Source organism: Nyctereutes procyonoides, unplaced genomic scaffold (genome assembly GCF_905146905.1).
Source record: "Nyctereutes procyonoides isolate TBG_1078 unplaced genomic scaffold, NYPRO_anot_genome, whole genome shotgun sequence".
NCBI lineage: Eukaryota > Metazoa > Chordata > Mammalia > Carnivora > Canidae > Nyctereutes > Nyctereutes procyonoides.
In genome coordinates, this window is record NW_026575048.1 from 28,040,885 (window position 1) to 28,060,117 (window position 19,233).

Consider the following 19,233-nt stretch of genomic DNA (forward strand, 5'->3'; position numbering starts at 1 on the left):
CCAGATTACCTGCATGTAATTCAATGTTCATAGTCATCTGATCTGAGATGACTTAGCTATAGTTGAGATCTTAATTAGCTTCATGTAGAGTTGAACAAACATGTGGTAGAAAGCAACTTCTTATAATTGCTCTTCCTTTCATACATGGATTCTGAAATAGGGAACAAATTCTATGAATGTTTAGAAACAGGCCCTCTTCAACCTCCAACTTTCACTTTCTTTAGGGTAAGAGAAAACAGTCTGTGGTGAGAACTTAAAAGTCAGCCATGTTAGCAAAATGAAGATTAGCAACTCCTTGAAGACTGCAGAGGGGTGGATTCTTGGCTTTCTGAAAATAAGAATCTTGTTCCCCCACTGAGAACATGCATATCAAACACTGCCACGGTGGCCCAGATAAATCTCCTCAAGTAATGATTTTATCATCCATACTTTTGCTTTAAGAGCTAGTAATTTTCACTTTATAAATTTACCCTTGATTTTGGGGTCATTACTTTTATTTTATTGCTTTGTTTAATTCATTCAGCAGTATTAGATATGAGAATCAATAGCTTGAAAAATTTCTATAAAGAAAAGTGATTCTCAATAGGAAAATATGGTTTCTAGTTAGAAGTTCACTAAACTCTCATGAGTCATTATTACATAAAATCCCATTAACAAATGTGAAGACAATAAAAAATGTATTATTTTAGTCCTGATTTTGGTCATCAGTTCTATTAAGGGTCTCAATTAATGGCCTTCGGCTTTTAACTATTATGAACTTTTGTGGGATCAGTGACTCAACAGTCTGTCTTCCTTATTCATTCCCACTTTAAGTTGAAATAGAGCTCAAATTCTAGAGGAACAGAAGAAAAAATGTTGTAGAAAACCTGTGGCTAGCAACATATACAAATTATTGAATTATTCAAAATAGCACAAGAAAAAAAGACATATATAACAGATTTAGTGGTCTATAGCAGGAAATGAAAAACTTTTTCTTAAAAACCAAGAGTAAATATTTTAGGGTTTGTCAGCAATATAGCCTTTGTGGCAATTATAACTCTATTGTTATAGCACTGAAATAGTCATAGACAATATTTAAACAAATATGACTCCATTCAAAAAAAGAAAACCCACTTTATTTTAAAAAGCAGGTGGCAGTCTGGTTTTGATCTATTAACCATAGTTTGCCAATGCCTTGATTAAAAAATAATTACCCAGAAAGATTTATGGGTATAAATTATGGTATAGTGTTAATTCGCCTACCTAAAGTTTATAGCTCTAATTATATGACAATCATATATTATATGTGAATTCCAAGTGCTTTGTAAATATTAGCTCAAAATTGCTCAGAACTATTCTGCTAGTCCCATTTAACACATGTAGAATTGGTTAGATAGAGAAGTTAGGTAACCTGTCTGTATTAGTTTCCTAGAGCTGCCATGACAAATTATTATAAACTGAGTGGATTAAAATTACAGCAATTTATTCTTTCATAAATTCTGAGGCTAGAATTCTGGAATAAAGGAGTTGGCAGTTGCTTTCTCTGAAGGCTTTAGAAGATGATCCCTCCTTGCCTTTTTCTAATTCCTGATAGTTGCCTACAATCCTGATAATTGCCTACATTCACTCCAACTTCTGCTTCTATCACTACATGGCATTATCTCAATGTGTATCCCTTTTTTCCTGTTCTTATAAGGACACCAGCCATACTAGATTAGAGCCCACACTAATCCTATATGGCCTCATCTTAACTTGATTACATCTACAAAGACCCTACTTCAAAGGTGAAAGTATTGGAGATCAGGATTTCAACATGTCTTTTTTTTTGGGGGGGGGGGGACAATTCAACCCACAGTACTGCCTCGTAATATTTCATGTTATCTTAACAGTGTACAGTTACAGGTATACAACATCGATGGCAGTTTCAGTAGGAGCACGACTGGAAGAATATTTAATATCTTGTTTTATAAAATATAATTTTTATAATATATCTTTTGGTAACACAAATATATTTTACTGAGAAGTAAAGGGCCCATGTGCAGATTTTGAAGTAAATAAATCAACAAATTATTAATGCTAATTAGTAAACTATTTTTTTTCAACCAGAGGCAATAGTACCCATTTAGACAACATTTGAGAATATTTGGGAATGATCATCAGGCTGTCTGGGATGCATTGCTGGCATGTAAAGCGCAGGAAGGGCAGGGATGCCCAAAGTTTTGCTATGAAGGAAACAACTATGTCCAACCAAGAATTGTCTTCCTCAAAATTCCAGTAGGAACGATGATAAACTAACTATACTTTACCATTCTAAGGTAAAATTAGTGCCTTATGGAAATAACACATAGCTAAGAGCCTATTGAAATCAAGGAATACTGGTAATTCTCAGAAAATCAGAAGAATTTCAATTACAGGCATAAATGTATATAATAGGAGCATATTCATTGCATAATATGATACTAGACCTCCATCTCATCAAACTCTACTCATAGATGAACTAATATTAATTTGTGTGTAGGAACTTGCAGGATCCAAAGCAGGTAGCCCTTGAGCTTAACTTCAAATAGACTGAATGGAATTGTACATTATTTATGTATAATAATTCAAGAAAACACTTGAATTCTAAATAAATAATTCTAAATAAATTCCTGACCTATTAGGAAGGTCCTTCTGGCTCACCATTGAACTCTGAGCTATCACTTGAAAAATTTTAGTCGACTGTTGTAGATTGTTGAAAGCCAAGATCCTATTTTTTTAAAAGATTTTATTTATTTGTTCATGAAAGACACAAGCAGAGGGAGAAGCAGGCTCCATGCAGGGAGCCCAACATGGGACTTGATCCCAGGTCTCCAGAATCACAACCTGGACTGCAGGCAGCACTAAACCGCTAAGCCACCAGGGCTGCCCAAGATCCTGGTTTCTAAGAGCAGGCTTCATTCCTTAACCAAACAGGTTTGAGACATTAAAGAGGTCATGAAGAATTATCAGGCAAGCATGAAACCAAAAGGTGTTTACCTGGGCAGCCCGGGAGGCTCAACAGTTTAGCGCCGCCTTCAGTCCAGGGTGTGATCCTGGAGAACCCGGGATCCAGTCCCATGTCCGGCTCCCTGCATGGAACCTGCTTCTCCCTCTGCCTGTCTCTCTGCCTCTCTCTCTGTGTCTCTCATGAATAAATAAATAAAAATCTTTAAAAAAAAAAAGGTGTTTACCATCACCTCCTACCTCACCGATAATATCTAGCAGAGGGGGAAGGAGCAGATAGTCACTATTCTATATGACAAAAAACTTATCAATTCTTTTCTCATCAGACAGCACATAGGAGTTTGTGGAGTAGTAAAAGGGGGAAATCAGAGTCACTGGTCTCCTATGGATTCCTGAGGCACTTTTTTTTTGTTTGTTTGTTTGTTTGTTTGTTTTCCTGAGGCACTTTGAGTTTAAGTTTTCTGGTCATGGAAGAACTTCACTGTGTTTGAGGGTTTATAGCAAGTTAATAGCAGTGATATATCGTAGCATACCATGCCAAAGCACATGTTCTAGTTTGTAAGGCTTCCTTGAAAAGAAAATGAATTTGAACCTTTCCTTATGGGTATAACTGGGAATATTCAAGACTGTCATTTAGAGTGCTCAGATACAGTGCCAGCCACAAATACAACAGAAACCCACTAATCTGCTCAAATTGTATCACTGAAAACCAATCACACTCATAATTCAAACAGGGCATTGTATGTGAATTTATATCACTGTGCTAAAATAAAACTGCATATACTTTGTTGTAACTTTGAGCAAGCTGACTTCTTCAAATAATTTATGGGCATAGTCTGTTCACTGGATGAAAATCCCATTAGTAAAAGTAGCATTTGCTTGGAGTGCCAAGGATCCTCAAGAATTATTACAAGGCCCATCATCAAATATCTGAACAATGACTAAAGAGGGTGTTTGATTATCCATCATTTGAGAGATCCTTAAAAAATCAGGTCAAAACCAACTTCTGATCCAATAATACTGTAATCAATATTCCTCTCCCATATACTCACACACACATGTGTTTGTGTGCATGCACACACAGACTCTAAATCAGGGGGAAAAAAACTTAGCTAACAATGAATCAAGCTGTATCTCACATTTATATAGTCTACTCTCTCCAAATCCTCACATATAGCAAATACAAGGGCTTTAGGGCTTAACTAAAATACCTGGGAGGGGGGAAATCCTGTCTCACATAGAGCTATCCCATTCATTCTCTAGCACAAGAGAGGACTGTCAGAATGTTCATCAGGCAGAGCAAACATTGTTGAGGATGTGCCACCATCAGTTACTATTGATTAAGAATGATATTCAGTCCCTTACAGACCCTGTGACCTAGAATAAACTGTTTATCAACCTTAGCGACACTTTCTTCTTTTTTTTTCTCATATTCTGTAGCACATATTTTTCAGTTTTTGTTTTTTTTTTTATGTTGCAGAAGAGCAGAGGGCAAAGAATTTTGCCTATTAATTCAGCGTTAATAAGGAGTGTTATGTGCTTTAACATATCCTCCATGCACACTGATGTTCCTGTTTTCTTTGCTTTCTTCTCCTTAGTGGAAAGCTGTCTTCCTCACTAATTAAAATTCATTACCTGCTCCTAAAATGAAGAAGCTGAAAGTTACTGGCTGCCTGCCTCCATCGTGCTTAATAAACCCCTGGAGAACAAATAATGTCCTTTTGTTTGGGGGAGGGTGTCTTCTTTAGCTTCCAGTCTCTTTGGCAACACAGTGGCCTCAGCTATTTTATCTGTTTTGCCATTTGTGGCATCCAGCTATCAACATGGAGTGGTTAGACATTCAGTATTTATAGCAATCACTCATATCCTTAGTAAGCACATGTTTTCAAACATACTTTGTCTGGACGCAACCCCCCAATTCTGACATTATCAGTTTCTCAGTGAGTGAAAACTGTTATTGAACTACAGTCTTATTCTCCAAAATTAATAATCCTAAACACAGGTTTTTATACACAAGGTGGAACAACCCACCTGACCGTGCCTCTTTTTTTCAGCTGATATAAATTAATTGTTGTGCTTGTTTTTAGTCTTTTTCTTGCTACCTATAGATCTCCAGTGAGCTTTCTTGATCTGTTTGATCTGAATTAACCAGGTTTAAGTGTTAAGTGTGTGCTTGAGGTTTGGAGGAGAGAAATTCCTAATACTCCAAGGTCATTAAACTTTCAGGACAGGAGTTCTGTTACTTTTTGCCTGTCTTAATCCACATCATTTTATCTTTCTGGGTTAAATTGTCCACTATTTTAACTTTATCACATTGTTAGTGTTAACTAAGTAAGGATTTGCATGAGATAATAAAGTAATAAAGTTTAATACCATGGCTTTGAAGTCAGATGAAGTCATTACTTTGCTTCTTATGATGTGTAAGACCTTCGGCAATTTACTTAATTGTCTGGTTCTCAGTTACATCATCTGCCACGTGGGAAATCATATCTTTTAGTTCAAAGGATTGGTTTAAATTAATTTGAATGATTCATGTAAAGTACTTATTTAGTGGCTAGAATAGTTATAAAATAATCATACTCTCTTTTTGGAAGATTTTATTTATGGGACACCTGGGTGGCTCAGTGGTTGGGAATCTGCCTTTGGTATAGGTCATGATCTCAGGGTCCTAGGATTGAGCCCTGGATTGGACTCCCTGATCAGCAGGGAATCTGTTTCTCCCTCTCCCTCTGCCTCTGCCCCTTCTGACACCCTTGCTCATGCTTGTGCATGAGTACTCTCTCTCTCTCTCAAATAAAATCTTTAATAATATTTTTATCTTTAAAAATCTATGTCTCTATCTCTCTGTCTATATCTATCTATCTATCTATCTATCATCTATCTATCTATCTATCTATCTATCTATCTATCTATCTATCTATTGCACAAGTCAGGGGGAGAAGAGAAGAAGAAGGAGAAAGAGAATCTCAAGCAGACTCCACACTGAGCGTGGAGCCTGACTGGGAACTCAATTTCATGACCCTGAGATCATGACCTGTGCTGAAACCAAGAGTCAAACATTTAACCAACTAAACCACCCAGCCACCTGATCATACTCTTCTTAACAGTAATTCGTTTTGGGTGACTATCATATTTCTAGGATTCAGTGACTTTTATGTCTTCCATATGCTTGAGGAGAAGCAAGTTGTCTGTGGGAAGTTAAAATATATCAGACTTTTCTGAATGTCCCAGGATACACACACACACACACCACACACACACAAAGGATGTGGCCTGGGCAAATAATAAATGGAGAGGTTTGTGGACCCCATATGGAAAGAGAAAGCCCACAAGTGGGAGCTTATTGCCTTCTTTCTACTTCTCAGAGATATCACTATTAAACTGGCAGTTTTATTTTCCACTATTCTTCCTCATTTCTGTCTCCCAATAAAGCACTTGAAAATTTACTTATTCCCTAAAGTGGATGAGATGTGCCTGCTGAAGAGCTACTTCCATAACAACTTGCCCCTGAGTATATTTGGCTATCCTGGTTCAGTGCCTCCAGTAATCTGGCTTTAGTCAAACAATGTGTTGAGGGATTTTGTTAACATAAAACTTAAGAGTAATTTAACAAGACTTCATAACCTATTCCCTTGCATTAACTCTAAACTCAACCCATTTTTGTCATTGTCACTGCTATTTCTTGCTGGGTTTTTCTCAGTCTGTCCTATATGATTATAATTTATATTCCCATAACATCTATCTTCGTCACACTTGTACAATGAAACAGTGAGTGCCAATTCAGTACCTGACAGCAAACTTAATACTGTCCCTGTGCATGTCCTGGCTTTGATCAACCCACAGACACACACACACACACACACACACACACACACCTTTGAATCAGGCAAACAGAGTCTCCTGTGCCAGCTGTGGTGGACCTATTTTTGAAAGAACAGGATATTCTGATAGCCACTTTTCCCTACTCCAAATTAAATGGTACTAATAGTACTCTTACAATAATTTTGGCCCTTCTCTCTGCCTGGGACTTTGAGTGTGTGTTGGGATAATGGGGTATCAGGTGCTGCAAAAATAATAGCTCATTTTTGGCAGACACGCCATTATTGTTGGGGTTTTTCTGTTTGCTTTTAGTCAATATCTGGATGGAAATGGATGTGATGCCACAAGAGTAGTTCTCATTCTTTGCTCTCATACTTCTTTGGCCCCCCCTCCTCACTTTTGCAGGTTCTGCCTACTTCCTAAAGGCAAATGCTCTCAAATTCTGCCTCTTCTTATTTCCCAAAGTTCTCCTTGAGCCATTTTATTTACACAACTTCGCCCATCTCATATTTACACTAATGACTTCCACATCCATGCCTCCTCGGGGATTTGAAATGTTAAATCACAACTTGTCCTTTTGAGTTGTGGAAGAAAAATATGAAATATCTCAAGGAATTAGTTAAGGAGCAAACTCTCAGTGGTGTTACTGATACATTTGGAGTACTCAAGCAGCTTGGCTGTGTGTTTAAATTGGACTCCCTATGTTTTCTCACCTTGAATTGAATTTACTCACCCATTGCCAGGTGGAACAGTCAAAGATCCCAGGCACCCGCATGAGGCAGGAGACCTCCCCTTATGAATTACCTAATGAAAAAAATAGTAGTGCTAAGTTTAGTGCATGGGGACCAACGTCAAAAGAACAAAAAGAGAGGGAGAGAGAAAGAGACAGAGAGAGAGAGAGAGAGAGAGAGAGAATAAAGACGAAGAGGAAGGGAAGAGCCTGAGGTCTGAACTATACTTACTGGGCCCCCATTTCTCCATTCCATGTAGTTGGAGAAATGAGTAAAGAGACAGCTGGATGTGCCCTTCTAATATTGTTCCCTCATAAAAAAAATAGAAGTCCATTAAAGAATAGAGGACTAGAAGCCAATGGAGAATAAAGGAATACATGTTCTTCGAGAATGTGATCTCAGATCAGTTTTATACTCATTCCACACACTCATATATCCAGGTTCTATGGAACATCTGCATCTGATTGTACCACAAGTCATTCAAACTAAGCATGTCCAGAATTGAAACCATACCTCTCCAAACCTAATTTTCTTTTTTTTTTTCCAAACCTAATTTTCTATAAGTGAAGGTTAGGCAACTTGGCTACTTCTTCCTTGCTCTTCTTTATCTATTCAAGTACAAGACAATACTATCTAGACTACCACTTAAGTACTAACTATTGAAAATGCATTGCTTCCTAGTTATTATGTTACATGTACTATCTTGGTCAATTTTTTTTTACAACTCTGTAGGGTAAGTAACATAATCTATAAGAATGAAAAATCAGAAAACTAGAAAGTTTAAGCATGTTACTGAAGTATAAACTCCTCAAGTACATGATCTTAGAGTGGACAGGCACCCCTCACACATGGGCCCTTCCCTTTATACATTCTGCCATCCTTTGTTATCTTTTGCCTGGAGACTATTTGCACTAGCCTAGAAAATGGACCCTCTAACTTCAGATTTGACTCCTTACAATCCAGCCCCTACGTGCGCTGCCTACAGAGTGCAATTTGTAAAATGCAAATCTGATCAAGTAAATTTTCTGGTATAAAAGTTTCATAGACTCCCCGTTATGATGCAGCCGTTGTCTGTCTATCAAATTTAATCTTCTACCCTTTGTCCCACACAGATCCTAGGCTCTGCTGATGCTGAACTAATTGTCATTCCCAGGAAATGCCAGCCTCATTCTTGGCTCCTTTTACATATGTCATTTCTTTCTTCTCACGAAAATGCAATTATCTCACCTACCCTATCCCAGCCTTTGAAAGGCAAACTCTAACTCAATCATGAACTTAAATTTTACCCGTTGGGTGAACCCTTCCTTAAGCATACTTCAACAAAAACATGTCACACTGAAGGCATTTCATTACATTGCATTGTAACTGCTACCCAGCAGGTCTGTCTGATTATGAAAGTTACCTTGGAGAGTACAGAGAATCTTTATGTTCCTGTCCCTCGTATCTAGCACAGAGACCAACACATAATAGGTACTCCATATACAATGTTTTATTCAGTTGAATAAGGCACTCTATATCTCCAGAACTGTATTTAATATATTTATCTTGGGAAAGGAGTAAGGGAGCACAATATTATGGCATCCTACTTACCAACATTCCACAGACAACACTGTGGTCTTTAAATAATTATTCATTTGAGAATGATGAGTAGAAATTAACAACAAGAAAAAAAAAAGGAGAACTTGACTCTCTTGCTTGAGGCAGGAACCCTCCAAGAGTCACCTTCTGGTGGGGCAAATCTTCCCTGTTCCCACAAAAAGAAGCAAATTGTAAGAAAGCACAAGTATATACAATTATCGAATTTTGCCTATCCAATGAAAAATATAAAAGAAGTGACAAATTGCCAAATTAGAGCTTGAGGAATTGTGGATATTTAGGGAACCATGAAGAATAAAGTCATTAGGAAGCAAAATCTTTCAAAAAGCTTAGGTGCAGACTGTAGGATATAAGATACCAGGACAGAGAGAGAGAGGAGGTAAAGGAAGCACCAGATTTATGGCACCATAAGAGCTATGTATACCTGCCCACCTTAACCTTCGCAGCATGTTGTGAAGTCAATAGGACGTTGGGTTTCAGAGTATTTAAATACCTAAAATCACACAGCTGGAAAGTGTCTTCCAGCCTAACTTGAAATTCTATATTCCTGCCAATTCACTACCTGCTCTTAAACTAGTCCTCTTTGTCTCCAATCAAACCAAAAGCTTTTGTATTTTGTGTTTGAAAGAGGAAGATATGCACTAAAAGCAATCTAAACAAAATGTCAAACTATAACTTCCCTAAATACACATACCACAAATAGTTAACAAATGACTCTCATCACTCACTGATTCATGCCTCAGGGCATTCAAGTCAGATCAATAAATGCCAAATTCACTCTAGCTGAATAAACTGGAATTCAGAAACAGGCACAGAAGAGACTGACCTGGGATTTGCAGTTCCTCACTATTTCAGTCTAATGTTCTTGGTTCACCTTTGTTTCTTCATTAAAATCATAGAAAATGTTTTCAGTTAAAGATCATTAGGGAATAAATTCAATTTCATTATTTAATGGTCATGATAATTCAAAAACCAACTAACAAAAGCTGTTAGACTTGCTAGACTATGTGAAAATATATTTGTGTTAATTGTGGAGCAATTTATAACATAACTCACTAAAAAATATGCCATACCATACAAGTGTTTTATGAGGTCATTCCATCCCTGACTTTTTCAGTCAAATGTTAATAATTAGAAAATGAATCAGCATCCCTAACATTAAAATGTAATTCAAAATGTTGTAGTGGCACCTTGGTAATAACAAAAAAAATGAGCAGAAATTACTACTATTACTACTTTTTATCATCCCCCAAATTCTCCTTACATATACAAAATACCTATACAGACAAATCTTCATTCAAATATCTCACTCCAATTTCAATATAGCTTTATTTACAAACATATACCCAGACAGATAAAAATGATGTTTGTAATCTGGAGAAAATAACTAAAAGTTATTTGATTATCCTCTATCAGTTTAGTAGCAGGGATGAATAAAAATGAAAGCTTGCCATTTATTTCTCTGTTCATTTCCCAGTTTTGTTGATCTTGAACCCAATTTGTGATGATGCTTTGTCATTGTTTCTATTCATGATCTTCCTTTCTATCCATTGGATAGATATTTTTACTAGGTGGCTTGGCATTCATCAGTAAAGGCTGTGGTCTAGGCCAAGCCCACACATCCTCACTATTTAGAACCAGTTCATAAAACATATAACTCTAACACCTTAGGCCAAAGTAGTGTTTTTGTTTTTGTTTTTGTTTTTTCTTGGTCATGTCTCTGATAGGCAAGCGAATAGGTAGGCTCAAAGCCACAAAAGAGGCCATAATTTATAGAACAACAACTTCCCTGAAATCATTTGTAACACATCAGCAAAACTTCTAAGAAAAGAGCAGTTCTCAAGGGAAAATCCCTTCTCCTAGGGATTGCCTACATAATCTCATAAGAGGGATAAGGGGGAAAAAAGGGAAAAAAATTTACTCAGTTATACTAAGAAGGCAGTATTAAAAGATTCAGTATAACATTTTTTTCTTTTGGCAACTAAGTGTTTTTGTGGACTATCCTAACGTATTAACCATGATTAGTAGCATTATAGAAAATATATTCTAAGTTCTAAGAAGTTAATATATAGAACAACTTTCAGAAGTCAATTTTGATGTTAAAATGTCTTTATTTGGCTTCTTAGAGTTTCTAAACAACTCTCTGACTTCCAAATTTATTACATGTAAACTGGTGCTTTTACATAGGTTAGTTTTTCTAAGGTACAATGGGAACTTTTTCTTTCTAATAATTTAGAATTTTGATTTTGTGCATGATTGGCAGGATTTATTGTGAAAAAATTAATGTGGTCTCATAAATATCTTAAAATTTTACGTTATAAACAATAGATGTGACTTGAAGGATTTTTTGGGAGGTGAAGAGAAGTCATTCCATTTTAATATCTGCTGTTTTGGTGTCAAATATCCACTTGAATCCTAAAAATGAAGTTTCTGTTCATCAATAATTTTGTAAATAGATTCCTCAAAAATCTGTATTTTATCAACTCAAGGATATTTTTTGTCTTCTCCCAGGGTTGAGGTCTTTATTTATTTATTTTAAAGATTTATTTATTTATTTATGATAGAGAGAGAGAGAGAGGGGCAGAGACACAGGAAGAGGGAAAAGCAGGCTCCACACTGGGAGCCTGATGTGGGACTCGATCTGGGGACTCCAGGATAGTGCCCTGGGCCAAAGGCAGATGCCAAACCACTAGGCCACCCAGGGATCCCCAGGTTGAGGTCTTTAAATGTCATTATCTTGACTGATTATTTCACTCTGAAAATTTCTTTACTTTTTCTACTTTCAACTTTCTTCATCTTTATCATTTTCCTTGTTTTTGCTTCCAACATTATTAAATTCTCTTTACAAGCTGTTGGGCAGTGATTAGAGTAAGGGCAGTCATGATAGAAAACTATTCAGGGATGCTTGGATGGCCCTGCGGGGCCTGGATGGCTCCGTGGTTAAGCTCTGCTTTTGGCTGGGGGCATGATCCTGGAATTCAGAGATCCAGTCCCACATTAGGCTCCCTGAGGGGGAAGCCTGCTTCTCCCTCTGCCTATGTCTCTGCCTCTCTCTCTCTGTGTGTCTCTCATGAATAAATAAAAAAAAATCTTTTTTAAAAAAGAAGAAAAGCATTCAAAATTTTAAGTGCCTTAAGAAATGGCCAGTGAAACTGCACTAATATATTCATGGAGCAATCATGCACTTATTGGATGTATGAGTTACACTTCTTGCTGGTCCAAGATAGTAAAATGGAAAAACAAGTTGAAGTAGGAAAAAAAAAAAGGAAAAAGAAGGATGGATATAGCAAACACCACAATTAATGGGGAATGATCATGAAACAGAAAAGTCTGGAAAAAAAAGTGATATTAGAAGTTCTAATTATATGGAATTTAGTCATGCATTCATCCATTCTACTATCATTGATCAACTATTCACTGAACGTGTACTCAGAAGACTGTGGTAGAAACACTACAAATGTTAGAGTGAGCAAAATAGATGCAACCTCTGCCTTCATGAAACTTAACACCAAATCTTAGAACACTGACAGAAAGCAGTCAATTACCAAGTTAGTAAGCTGTAGAGGCAGAGATCATGTTCATAACACTCTTGTCAATATATCCATGACCACCCCCTCTCTCTTATCCCTCAAAAAGCTATCTAACCTTAATTCTTATCCAAAGATTGGAATCAAATATACCGTCTCAGGGCAGCCCGGGTGGCTCAGTGGTTTAGCGCCGCCTTCAGCCAGGGCCTGATCCTGGAGACCTGGGATTGAGTCCCATGTCAGGCTGCCTGCATGGAGCCTGCTTCTCCCTCTGCCTGTGTCTCTGCCTCTCTCTCTTTCTCTCTCTCTCTCTCTCTCTCTCTCTCTCTCTGTGTGTGTGTCTCATGAATAAATTTTTAAAAATCTAAAAAAACAAAACAAAACAAAACAAAAAACAAATATACCATCTCCATGACATTTTTCCTAATTATTCTCCCATGTAGAATTGATTGCTCTACCTTCTAAGACCCCACTGTACTCTAAAGTGATTAATATGTGCTCTAAAGTGCATGGTCTACATTCTACTGCATTCTACTGCATTTACTTTTTTTCCATATCTACCTCTTATTAAGCTATAAGCTTTATCCTCCAATACTAACAAGGTCAAGTTCAGTATTCACCTTTGACTCTTCAGTGTATAATATAAAGCCTAACCAAAGAAAACAATTAATAAGTCATCATTGAATGAATTAAGGAACAAAACATTTTTCAGAGCCCATGCTAGAGTTTGCACAGTGTTCATCTGAGTCCGGAATATAGGCAAATAGGAATCAGAATTTAGATAATAGTCTTTGTCGTAGCTGAGTCACAGACTACAGTACCCATATGCACTATTGTGAAATGTGTTTAAGATTCAGTGAAAAAATGAAGATGTTTTTAATATTCTCCAGTAGTGCTTTGTCCAAAGCAGAGGCAGTTCAACCATTAGTAGAGCTTATTATTGGCCATGGGGATAGAAAAATAAGTAACTTGTGGATAATTCAGCTCAGTTGCTGAGCAATAATTGCAAGATACAAATAAGTAAACAGTTACACATCTTAATAATAGGCAAGTAGAAATTAGTACCTGGACTAGAATAATAATTTAGAAAGTTCCTTACATTAAACAGCATTTGTTTTACCATTTCCAAGGATTTGTAAGTTTTCTAATTTTTATTTTTCATTAAAAAAGTTTCTATCAATATTTTATTTCACTGGAAGATGTTAACTTGTTTTCTTATTGGAATAAGGCTCTTTATAAGTAGCATGGGACAGACCTGATCAGGGAAACTGTAGTAAGTAACCTACTTCAGGAAACCAGAATGTACTATTACTTATTAAAGATTATACCTATAAAATGAAAATATGTAGGCTGTAACTCCTGAGTATTGGGAAGTCTGTCAATCACTTATTGTGGCTGTGAGAGATTCTTCTAGATGGCAGAATAAATTCTCCAGAGACAAAACAAAGACCAAAATGCCTTAATTATTTAATGTTTTTGGTGATAAATGCCTGTTCTTTTAATGATCTGCTTTCTACTCAGTTAAGGAAGAAAAATGGAGTCACCTCTTGACCATCTCTCTCACTTCCCATATTCATTCAATCTAAAATAAAAACCACAAGACTTTCTCCAACCTCTTGCTTCCTTAAGATGATTTCTCCTTTATTCTCAGGTAGGGTCAGAAATCTCATTAACATTACCAGGCCAACATTTCAATACCTTCACTACCTCCTCTCTACGGGAAAAAGAGGTGTCTTACTCAATTGGTGAAGTGAGCAGAATCCTGGGCTCTAATATTCTATTGGATGGGTTAATATGTTGAAAAACCCTGCTTACACATGGTCCTACCTCATAATGCTTGCTCTTTCTTTCACTTTTCTTGACCTCTTGGGTCTAACTGCACCCAGCTGTGATATTCATTCTCTTCAAGCTTTTCTCTTCAAGAAAAGCCTAGTTCTAGAAGATCTGGTTAAGATTTTTCTCCTAGTTCTAGCTTCCTTAAATCTGGTTAAATAAGCCATGACAATTCTTATCTATGTCACTGAATGCTTTTATTTAGAGTGAAAAAAAATCAATAGTCATCATTTCAACCTCTGGTCCTTGCCTAGTCCTCTTATTTTACTTCTTATTGTTATATTTCACGTAGTAAATCAGATATCTCATTTTGAGCTTCCTATGTTTCTTCATGATTGCCCTCTCTTAGTTAAGAATCAAGGAGGAGGAGCAAGTGGGGGTTATTAGACTATATCAAGCCTCAAAAAATATTAGTCTTACTAACTCTGTGTTTTTAAACATTATCTATCCTTTATTTATTGCCTTCCTTTGAATAATCAGCGTCCCTAGTTTGAAAAAGTATAATAATATTCTCATCAGTCTCCAGCCTTTTCTATCATCCTTCCCTATAGACATCATATTCTTTATAATATATACCTTCATAGGTCAGCTTCATTAGTCAACATGCCCTGCACTTAAAAAGGCCCTTCACTTGGTTTAAAAATGTTACTGGTCTCTTGAAATTCTTAATTTTATCTCTAAATTTGTATTTTGTAAATGAAGCTTAGGTACAGAAAAAAAAATGCATGCTTACTGCAAATATGCAGAACTATAAAGTCCAACCAAATAATATAAAATATGCTACATAAGACTAATATGGTTTAATTTATTGTATTTGAATATAATTTTTGTAGGAAATTCTTGGTATCTTTTTCATGTGTTTCTGCATCTAATAGTTATTAAGCTCATTATAAGTGGTTGGCTAACACAAGGAAGAAAGTTCTACTACTGAAAAAAGATATGATAAAACTCCTTGGTCATTTGTGTTTCATAGAACTCCATTAATGACCTTCAGTATATACTCTAAGCTAAGTATGTATTCAATTCTAACTTGTGGTTCAAAAGAAAGCCTGTTCTCTTGAGGCCTTAACTTACTCACTTACTCAGTTATAGAATTAATATACTTACTTTAAACTCACTTTGAATCTCACGGAACTCCCATGCATCATGGATCTGCTGGTAATTTGTATTCATGGGCATCAGTGACAAGGAATATAAATAAAGCAGCAAGGGACAGAGGGCACATATATTGCATGTGTCTTTTCTGCTTCCATGAATGATCTAAAGATTTAGCTTAAGTTAAGAAACTTATATAAGTTGAGGCACTTGAGTGGCTCAGTTGGTTCAGTGTCAGACTCATTTTGGCTCGAGTCATGATCTCATGGGTTGTGAGATCAAGTTCTTCATTCAGCTCCCTGCTCAGCTGAGTATCCACTTGAGATTCTCTCCATCCTCCTCTGCCCCTGCAGTCTCTCTCCCCAAAGTGAATAAATACATCTTTAAAAGAAAAAAGAAACTCATATAAATCAAACTAAAGAAATGAACCAATAGGAGACATGTATTTTATATATAAGAGATTTATTGCAAGAGATTGGTGTACACACTCATGGTGGTAGGATAGATAAGCCTGAAATCCATAGGGCAGAACAGCAGGAACAATGTTATGTAGGCACTCTTGGGCATAAATTGAAGATCCTACTCCTATCTTGACAGAAGTCTCAGTCCTTCTCTTAATGGTTTTGAAGTCATTGAATCATGCCCACCTGGATTGTCTAGAATAAACTTCCTTACAGAAAGAAAACTAATTATACACTTCAATCATGTTTACAAAATATATTCATAAGATCAGTGTTTGATTAACTGGGGACTGTAGACTAGGTAAACTTACACATAAAACTTTCTTCATTTTTTTTTCACTCTTTTACTTTTTGCTCCTCTGACTAGATAATTTCCAAAGATCTCTCTTGGAGTGTGCTCATTCTTTCTCCAGCCTGATCAAGTCTGTTTTTGAAATCCTCTAGTGAATTTTTCGATCAAGTTATTGTATTATTCAGCTCCAAAACTTCTGTTTGGTTCTTTTATGTTTTTTCTTTATTTTTGTTGATATTGTCATTTTTTTTCTTATGTACCATTTTCCTGAGCTATTGAGCATCTTTGTGATGATTATTTTGAATTCTTTGTCAGATGATTCATATAATTCCATTTCTATGGGGTTGGTTTCTGGAGATTAAATTTGTTCCTTTGATTGGGTCATGTTTTCTTCTCTGTTCATGTGCTTTGTCACTTTTGTGTTGGGGTTTGCACATTTGAAATAACAGCAAATCTATCAGTTTTTATGAACTGGCTTCATATAGGGAAAGGCTTTCACTAATCAGTACAATTAGAAGTCCTTCAGGCCTCTTGAATTTTTCCTGTTAATGCATTTTCTCTGGACTAGTGCCTATAAATTCCCAGTTAGTAGGCTTTGCTGGGTTCTTTCCTCAGGAGCTCATAATCTCTTGCTCCCTCTTGTGTCTGTATGCAGTTCTGCAGGTTCTCTCAAGCTGCCAGAGACCACCCAGCATTCAGACCTCAAGAGTATCCTAGGTCCAATCAGTGCATCCAGTCAAGCGAGACAAAAATTCATCCCTCAAGCAGCCTCCCTTCTAAATCTAGATTGTTGGTCAGATGCTCCACTTTTCTCTTTCTACCCGGAGGGGGATGCCACTTGGCTGTACCACAAGTCCTCTGGAGCACTAGCAAGCTACCCAGATTTTTTTTGTTCTCAATTGCACCCTGGGCATCTAGAGTATGCAGGACCTTTCAGTGCTCCCATAAAGGTGAGAAAGAAACCAATTCTTTGGGTAGAAAATGTAGGATGCAGTCAAGAGTTTGGGATTTTCTCCCAATCATTTCTACTGCCCTGGGGAGAGGAACTATGGCAAGTAAGGGTGTATTATAACCAGTCACTACCTTTGTTCTCAGTTACCTCTAACTCAGCAATTTTTTAGGGGGGGTGGCCAGTTCTTAGACTCATGGTCCATGTAGTACAGTTGGACTGGTGTCTTCATGGGAAGAAGTGGTCTGGGGTTTATTATTCTGCCATCTTGCTCTGTCACCCTCCTATCACTAATTCTTAAAGAGATTTTATTTATTTATTTGAGAGAGAGAGAGAGAAAGAGGTAGAGAGAGAGAGAGAGAGAGAGAGAACAAGCAGGGAGGGCATCAGAGGGACAGGGAGAAACAGAATGCCTGCCAAACAGGAAGCCCGACATGGAGTTCGATCTTAGAACCCTGAGATCATGACATGATCTGAAGGCAGATACAACCAACTGAACCACCCAGGTGCCTATCCTATTAGTAATTTTAAGGTAAATTTTTAGAACATCCTCTCTAAATCTGGAATAAGGAAGATAAGGATGAGATTTTCATGGCTTTTCATCAACATTTTATTTGATTAGAAAGAATAAGAATAATTTATTATTTGGAGATGAAAGAATTGTCTATGTAGGAACCCCCCCATATAAACACAAAATATTAGAAGTTTGGAAAAGTGGGCAGATATACAATTAATACATGAGAATTATTTTTATTTCAATATATGATCAACCACAGTTAGAACACATAAACAAATTAGATATTTAGGCTGCCTAACAAACAATCCTAAAATTTAGTGGCACAAAAGAACAACAATCATTTTTTTGTTGTTGTTGTTTATAATCTAGTTTGGGCAGAATTTTCTGGAGAGAGCTTGTATTTTCTCCAAGTGGCATCTGTTGGTACAACTTCATTGGGAGATGGAGGCTTCACTTTCAAGGTGACCAATTGGTGCTGACTGTCCAAGCTACATTATATAATGGGAATCTAATTTTCTCTATTACATGGCCCACTCTGGAAGGCCTGCTTGGACTTCCTCATGACATGATGGCTGGCCTCTGAAGAGTGAGCATCCAAAGAACACAAGGAAGAGAAGACTTGCATTTTGTGAAAACTTCATATGTTATTTAGTATAATTTTGTCAAACTTTATGGTTTAAGGCAGCCATCTCTGTTTCAAAGACAAGGGATGTGGCATTTCTATACACTAACAATGAGACCGAAGAAAGAGAAATTAAGGAGTCAATCCCATTTACAATTGCATCCAAAAGCATAAGATACTGTAGAAACTACAGAACACTTCTGAAAGAAATTGAGGAAGATGGAAAAAAATTCAAAGAGAATAGAAAAAAGATCGAAAGATGTTCCATGCTCACGGGTTGGAAAAATTAATATTGTGAAAATATCTCTGCTACCCAAGGCAATTTATACATTTAATGCAATCCCTATCAAAATACCATGGGCTTTCTTCAGAGAGTTGGAACAAATCTTCTTAAGAGTTGTGTGGAATCAGAAAAGACCCCGAATACCCAGGGGAATATTGAAAAAGAAAGCCAGAGCCGGGGGCAGCACAATGCCAGATTTCAAGTTGTACTACAAAGCTGTGATCGTCAAGACAGTGTAGTACTGGCACAAAAACAGACACATAGATCAACGGAACATAACAGAGAATCCAGAAATGGGCCCTCAACTCTATGGTCAACTTCTATTCGACAAAGCAGGAGAGACTATCCACTGGAAAAAGGACCTTCTCTTCAATGAATGGTGCTGGGAAAATTGGACAGCCATATGCAAGAGAATGAAACCAGATCGTTCTCTTACACCATACACAAAGATAAACTCAAAATGGATGAAAGATCTAAATGTGAGACAAGAATCCATCAAAACCCTAGAGGAGAACACAAGCAACACCCTTTTTGAACTTGGCCACAG